Source organism: Alosa alosa, unplaced genomic scaffold (genome assembly GCF_017589495.1).
Source record: "Alosa alosa isolate M-15738 ecotype Scorff River unplaced genomic scaffold, AALO_Geno_1.1 AALO_1.0_unplaced_824, whole genome shotgun sequence".
In the NCBI taxonomy this organism is placed as follows: domain Eukaryota; kingdom Metazoa; phylum Chordata; class Actinopteri; order Clupeiformes; family Clupeidae; genus Alosa; species Alosa alosa.
This window is the reverse complement of record NW_025963011.1, coordinates 1-7364: the sequence shown is the minus strand read 5'-3', so window position 1 is coordinate 7364 and position 7364 is coordinate 1. Positions and strand designations below refer to the sequence as shown.

At 57.9% G+C, this 7364-nt stretch overlaps 1 non-coding gene across 1 annotated transcript; it reads left to right on the top strand.

Annotated features, from left to right (window-relative positions):
• The first annotated feature begins 834 nt into the window (after positions 1 to 834).
• LOC125290715 lies at positions 835 to 944 on the top strand. The gene has a single exon (XR_007192866.1). It is a non-coding gene; the product is annotated as a U5 spliceosomal RNA (small nuclear RNA).
• The last annotated feature ends 6420 nt before the right edge of the window (positions 945 to 7364 follow it).

Genomic DNA, 7364 nt, shown 5'->3' with positions numbered 1-7364 from the left:
AGTGAGGTGGGTGGAGGGGCTATGGTCTTCTTTCTTGGGGGAGAGGTGGGTGGGGGTGGGGTGAGGGGTTTGGGGGTTTCCTTTTTCCTTTTTTTGACTTTTCCTTTTTATGATTTCATGACATGGAGCATGGTATGTGTGGGAGGCTGGGGACGGTTTTGGATTGGGGGATGGGGGATGTTGTGTGTTTTTGGGTTTTAGAAGCGGGGAAGGTCTGATTGGGGGTGGAAGGCGGGTTTAGATGTGTGTGGGAACCCGAGGGGCCTTTTATTTGACAGTTTATCGTTTTGGTTACCGTTTTAGTGGTGGTTTGTACTGTATTGTTACCTGTAATGTCTTGTTTTGTGTAATATAAATGCATCTATTCTTATCGGTTTAATATCTGATACCGCCCTCTACCCTAGGACCATATATTAATCTGATTTTGGAACAGGGAGACGGAAGAGGGCTTGCTCGTCCGCCCACACACATTACCGGTATTGCAGCTACTCGGGAACGGTTGCACATCCCTTTGACTGTGTAAGAAAAGACCAAACCCAGTGGAACTGACTGACTGACTGACTGACTGACTGACTGACTGTGATGAAATCCTCCTTAGCAGAGCAGACACAGCAGCATGAGTCCTTGCCAGGTTTTTGGCCAACAACTACCCACCTCCCTCGGCCCTTTGTGTTTTCCGCACTTTTACTTTTTTTTTTTTTTTTTTTTTTTTTTAAATTTAAAGGGGATGTTGATACTGCCGCCTTGTTGCCACTGGGCAACGCTTTGGAGTCACCCTCATGTCCACTAATCGGGCGCCGTTCATGCTCTCCGTCGGCGTGCCCTGTGGCAGCCATCGCCGGGTTTCTCTTCATCTCGCATAAATCTTTAGCCTTTTACTAAAGATTTCAGTGAGGGGAACTGCCCTGAGTTTACGGTATTTTGAAGCTCTCTTCCGGCGAGCTGCACCTGCCCGTCCAAAGTCAAGCGCGGTGGTGTTTTGTTTTATGGCGGTCGGGCGGGCGGGTTTGCTGGCCCCTGGCCCCCCCTAACCATGTGAGCTGCCGGGGGCCGAGAGGGGCCGACCCCGCAGTTGTGGGGTATAAACTTCCGGCCTTTTGGCTAAGATCAAGTGTAGTACGTATACATTTGGATTTACGAGGAGCGTGATGGAGTCGGTCCCAGTGACGCGACTGCGAAATACAGTTCGGGTGGGGCTAGAGTCGGATGCTGGGCTCGAGGATAAGAGGAGGTTTGGACGGGACTACGTGGTGGACCGGATACTGAAGGAATGGCTGACGTTCACATCGGCGGAAGTCTACTGCCTACAGGATTTTCCAGGTGGAGGCTTTTTGGATATTTCATTTTATGGTCATGGGTCCTGTGTGTTCATGGAGTCGGAGTGGGACAAGGCAAAGAAGCAAGGTGACGCTCGTTTGGCAGGATTGCGACTGGTAAGTCTCCACCTGTTGGAGTTTGTGCCACACTGGGCCACACAAAGCTCACGTGCGTGGGTGGAAGGTGCAGGCTGTGCTCTGGTGAGGGGCACGGTGCTGGGTCGTGTCCGGTGCCCAAGACCTGTTCTCTGTGCGGCAGTGCCTCGCATTTGTACAGGGCCTGCCCGACGAGAGCGCGGTCGTATGCTGGGGCTGCTCGTGGAGATGGAGACTGGCAGAGAGGGCAGGAGGCGGCGGGAGTTGCGGATGGCCGGGCAGTGACTGAGAGAGGACGGGAGCAGGCGGCTGAAGTAGACGGCGTGACGGGGACAACACAAAAGGCTAACAGCGTGGCGGCTAGTGCTAGGCCGCATGGCAGCGGGGGTGCGGAGGCGCCTCCAGTGGTGACGGTGGGGACTGCCTCGGCTGACGGAGGAGCGGAGGGGCCCCCTGGTGGAGGCGGCGAGGAGTGGCCTGGTCGAGGAGGGGAGGAGCGATCGTCTTCGGCTGGGGAGGTGGTGCTTCCCCCGGTGGTGAGCGGCGGTGGTGCTTCGGCGGGTGAGCAGCTGGCTGGTGACGGGGGGACTCCCCTGCCTCTGTCTGCGCGGGGGGTGGGAGGACGCCATGGTGCTGGCGACGCGGAGGCCTTCCGGCTCTGGGTCAGAGACGGAGCTTGGGGAGGGTGCTGTGGGAGGCTCCCTCTGCCCCCTGTCTGCGGGGGTGGAGGACGAATGGCATTGACAACACCGGACGCCCTTTCGGGCTCAGGTCGGATGACTAGACTGGGGCAAACTGTGTCTTCAGTGGGACTGAGGAGGAAGTCCTGCTTCAGGTCGGGGCCGGTGGAAGCAGCTCCACGCCGCTGACCTGCAAGCAGAAACTGGGTCCTCCAGCTGGGGACCCGCCTCGCCAGCAGGTCATCGAGTCCATCGGCTGGTGGTGGACCTTTGCTGGCGAGGTCTGTGAGCCAGTCAGGTGGAGGACTCCCAGACTTGGCCTCTTGAGCCCGTAAATAGCGGGCAGGAGAGGAGGGGGTCTGAGTGGTGGGCCGGGCGGGATTTTGAGATGTGGACTCTGAGACTTTGGACCTTCTGGGGAGCCCGGGGAAGGGTCAAATCTGGGGTGGGGGGAAGGGGATAGGAGGGGAAGGCACGGGTGGTGAGGGACCGAGTTTGAGCCCGGGGTTTGACTGGGGGGGAGAGGGCCTGTGTTCACGGCAGGCAGTGGGCAAATGACTGAGGCTGCTAAGGGAAGGGGGGAGGCAGTGAGTGGGTTTGGTTTGGTTTTGTGTTTTGCTTTTTATTTCATGTGGGATTATGTTGATGGGGGGATGTCAGAATGTTGATTTTACTGTTTGTTCTCTGAATGCCAGGGGGGCTGCAGAATGGGTTGCAGAGAAAGGCCCGTTTTGGCCTCCCCCCGCACTGTTAAGTTTGATGTTATGTTTTTACAGAATGTCATATGGATAACGGGATGTTTCTGTGTTTACCAAAGACTGGGATGGGGAGATTCTGTGTGGGGGGTGGGTGGTGTGACTGAGGGGGGGGGTGGCATTCCTGTTCAGGGGGGGTTTACCGTTTATGGAGTCTTCTGTATGTGTGCTGCCTGGGCGGGTGGTTTGTGTGTTAGGTGTGTGGGGTGGGGTGGGATGAGGCTAGTAAATGCTCATCGGACTCATGGCGGGAGGACAGGGCGATTTCTGACTCCCCTGGAGCCTCTGTTGCATACGGGTAGGGGGTGGTTTTGGGTGGGATTTTAATATCTCTCTAGATAGAGGGGGAAGGCGGGAGGGGCTCTTGAGCTTAATAGGATGATGGCATGTATGGGCTGGTCGACGCCTTTAGGCGGGTGGGGATGGTGGGCCAGGTTATCGTGGTGCAATTCAGGCTGCATGGGCGGCCAAGGATTGACTACCTGCTTGGTTGGTGCTTAGTGGGGGGTGCCTCCTTTTTAGCATGGGCGTGGCAGTCAGATCACGTTGTGATCGGGGTGGTTCTGCGGGTGGGGGGCCGGGGTGTCGGGAGGGGACCTTGGAGGTTTCCGGTGGAGCTCCTGCAGGATGGGGGCTTTTGTGACAGGTTTCGGTGGATGTACAGGGGGTGGAGGAACCTGCGGGGGCTTTATGGGGAGTGGGGGGTGTGGTGGGAGGACGTCAAATGGAAGACGTCCTGCTTTGTGAAGGGGTGGCAGCGGGTCAGGGGACGGATCAGGCGGGAGAGGGTGCAGACTTTGTCGGCCCAACTACAGCAAATGTGGGGGGAAATGGGGCGGGGTTCTGCCTTTGACTGGAGTGCCTTCGAGGGGGTCAAGGCCCAGTTACGGGGGCACTTCGAGGCGCAGGCCAGGCACCGAATGTTGCTGGCGGGAGTGAGGCGGGCCACGCTGGATGAGAGGCCGTCGGGGTGGTTTTTCAACCCGTCGGCGCCGGCTACAGCAGCCTATGGAAGGAGGGCTATGGGGTGGGGACAGAATGGTGACCACCACGGGCTGAGGGTGTTGGCAGTGGGAGAGGAGTTTTATGGGGATCTTTTTGCAGAGAGGGGTAGGGGGGCGCCGGAGGGCTCCGAATTCTTTGAGTGCCTGGACCGGGTGCTTCCAGAAGAGGAGAGGGGCCGTTTGGAGGCCCCGATTGTGGTGGAGGAGCTGAGGGCGGCGGTGAAGGTTCTGAATCGGGGGGTAGCTCCGGGTGGTGATGGGCTCCCCTCCGAATTTTATCAGTCCTTTTGGGACATCTTGGAGGGGGACCTGTTTGAGGTTTTTAATGAGCGGATCCGTAGGGGCTCCTTGACGGGGTCTATGTTGGAGGGGAAGGTGTCCCTGCTTTTTAAGAAGGGGGACAGGCTGTCTCTGGCGAACTGGAGACCCATAACCCTCCTAAACGCCGATTATAAGATGCTGGCGAAGGTCATTACCGCTCGGCTGGGCACGGTTATGCCCATTGTTGTGCACCCGGATCAGACGTGCGGGGTGAGGGGCAGGATGGCCAGCCTCAACCACGTTCTGATCGGGATGCCATTGCCTGGGTGGAGGAGCGTGGCTTGCCCTTGGCATTGCTAGGGGTAGATCAGGAGAAGGCATTTGATAGTGGTGCCACGCCTTCCTGTTCTCAGTGTTGGGAGGATGGGGGTTCGGGAGAAACTTTCAGGGACTGATTAGGCTCCTCTATACGGGGGCGGTCAGCAGGGTGTCCGTCAATGGACACCTGTCGGCGCCTGTGCGGCAGGTAGGGGGGGTGCGGCAGGGTTGCCCGCTGTCGCCACTCCTCTACGTTCTGGGGTTCGAGGCGTTGGCTGCTCGACTGAGGCGGGAGCCACGGCTCAGGGGGTTGCACCTGCCGGGAGGAGGGGGGGAGCGCGTTAAGGTGTCCCTGTATGCGGACGACCTGACCGTGCTGTTGACTGATGACTGCGAAGGGGGGGTGGTGAGTGGGATATTCAGTCGGTACGGGGAGCTTTCCGGGGCAAGGGTGAACCACGGGAAGTCCTCGGTGTTTTATTGTGGGGCTTGGGGGGAAAGGAGGGCCCCTTTGGGGGTTCGTGTCTGCAACGGGGATGAAGATCCTGGGGGTCCGGTTTTACCGGACGGGCAGTCTTGGCCTTGAACTGGCAGGGAAGGAAACCCGAGACTTGGGTGACCAGGCTGGCAAGGTGGAGGGGCAGGGCCCCTGTCCCCACCGGCAGGTGCCTGGTCATAAAGGCGGACGCTATGCCCACAACAACCCCCTCGGTATGTCTTTCCCCCCGCCCGAGGCAGGGGGTGGTGCTGGAGCGGGATTGTCTGGTTAGCCTGGGGTGGGGAATGGAGATGGTCCAGGAGGGCTGCATGATAGAGCCGAGGGTAGGGGTGGATCGGGTCTCCCGTGCCCCCCTGAAACTCCAGGCCCCTGTCATTAGCTCTGCATGGCTGGTGCTGGGACTCTTGAGCACCCGGCTGCGCGCTTTGCTACATGATTTGGCTGGGGCTGGGTTTAGGGCACTTTTTGGCTCTCTCATCCAGGACCCCGGCATGGGAGAAGCCGCCACACTACCACCGGGTGGGAAGGCCTCCCCAGGAGGGAGCCCTGGTTGTTGGGCCCAGAGGTGGTGGTGGACCACCCGGCGGGGTCATAGGGGCTGGTGGAGAGGAGGGTGCAAATCCCCCCCGGGCCGCCGCAGCTGGGGCAGGTGAGGGGGACATCATCCACGCCAAGCATGCGTGGATGGGCAGGGGAGGACATTGGGTGGTTAGGGGGCTCTGGGGCCTGCCGTGCGTGAGCCGCATGTGCCGGGTTCGGTGTGGCCCGTGACACCTCCTGTGCCCCATGGGTTGTGGGAAGAGGAGAGCGGGAGGCATGCCCTGTGGGCTGCCCTGAGGCTCAGAGGGTGGGGGCTTTGTAAATTCACGCCTGCAGCACTGCCTCAAGTGCGACCCCACGGAGGGCCTTGATGATCGGGAATGGGGGGTGTGTGGGCGTGACGGTGACCAACGGAGGGTGTTTTGGATGGTGGTGGCGGAGGCAAAGAAGGCCCTGTGGCAGAGGAGGGCGGGGTGTGTACGGGGTAGGGACCCGGGGAGGGAGGGCGAGAGTAGTCGCCACAGGTTGATGGGGAGGTTGAGGTGGGTGGCCAGGCAGGAGGTGGCTATTTTGGGGAGTGAGGTGGTGAGAGGGCTATGGTCTTCTTTCTTGGGGAGAGGGTGGGGGGTGGGGTGAGGGCCTTAGGGGGCTTTTCCCTTTTTTCCTTTTCCTTTCTGATTTCATGACATGGAGCATGGTATGTGTTGGGAGGCTAGGACCTGTTTTGGATTGGGGGGATGGGGATGTTGTGTGTTTTTGGGTTTGGGAAAGGGGGGAAGGTCTGATTGGGGGGTGGGGGGCGAAGTTTGATGTGTGTGGGAGCCGAGGGGCCTTTTTTATTTGACAGTTTATCGCGTTTTTTGGTTTGCCGTTTTTTGGTGGTGGGTTTGTACTGTATTGTTACCTGTAATGTCTTGTTTTGGGTGTAATATAAAGTAAAAAAAAAAAATCTGTTGCTATCAGTTTAATATTCTGATCGTCCCTCTACCCGAGGACCATATTAATCTGATTTTTGGAACAGGGAGATCGGAAGAAGGGGCTTGCTCCGTCCGCTCCCACACACGACCAGTATTGCAGCGACTCGGGAACGTGTGCATCCCTTTGACTGTGTGAAAAAGAACCAACCCAGTGGAACTGACTGACTGACTGACTGACTGACTGTGATGAAATCCTCCTAGCAGAGCAGACACAGCAGCAGGAGTCCTTGCCAGGTGTTTTTATTAACAGCGCCACCCTCCCTTTTCTCGCCCCTTTTGTGTTTTCCCGCCTTTTACTCTTTTTTTTTTTTTTTTTTTTTAAATTTAAAGGGGATGTTGATACTGCCGCCTTGTTGCCACTGGGCAACGCCTTGAATCACCCTCATGTCCACGCGCCCGTTCATGCTCTCGTCCGGGCGTGCCCTGTAGGCAGCCATCGCCGGGTTTCTCTTCATCCTCGCAAATCTTTCGCCTTTTACTAAAGATTTCGTGGGAGGAACTGCCCGAAGTTCTGCATTTTGGAAGCTCTGCTTCTCAGTGAGCTGCACCTGCCTGTCCAAAGTCAAAGCGTCGTGGTTTGTTTTTGTTTCGCGGGTCCGCTTTTGCTGGCCCGCCTCCCCGAAACATGTGAGCGTCCCCAGAGGGCCGCCGGACCCGTGCAGTTATGGGGTATAAACTTCTCGCCTTTTGGCTAAGATCGAAGTGTAGATCGTTAGCCGGCGAGCCGTTGAAGAGCGACTCGGTGCGCCCTTAGCGCGGTTCGAACACAGTTAGGATATATTTGTTGGGGCTGCATCGGGGTGGAGCAGAAGGCGCGGTTTTGGGAGGGTTTTGTAATGTCTTCGGTTCTTAGGCGGTTTTTCGGCTGGACCGGAAACTATTTTTTTCCAGGATTTCACCTCCAGTGGATTTGGCGGA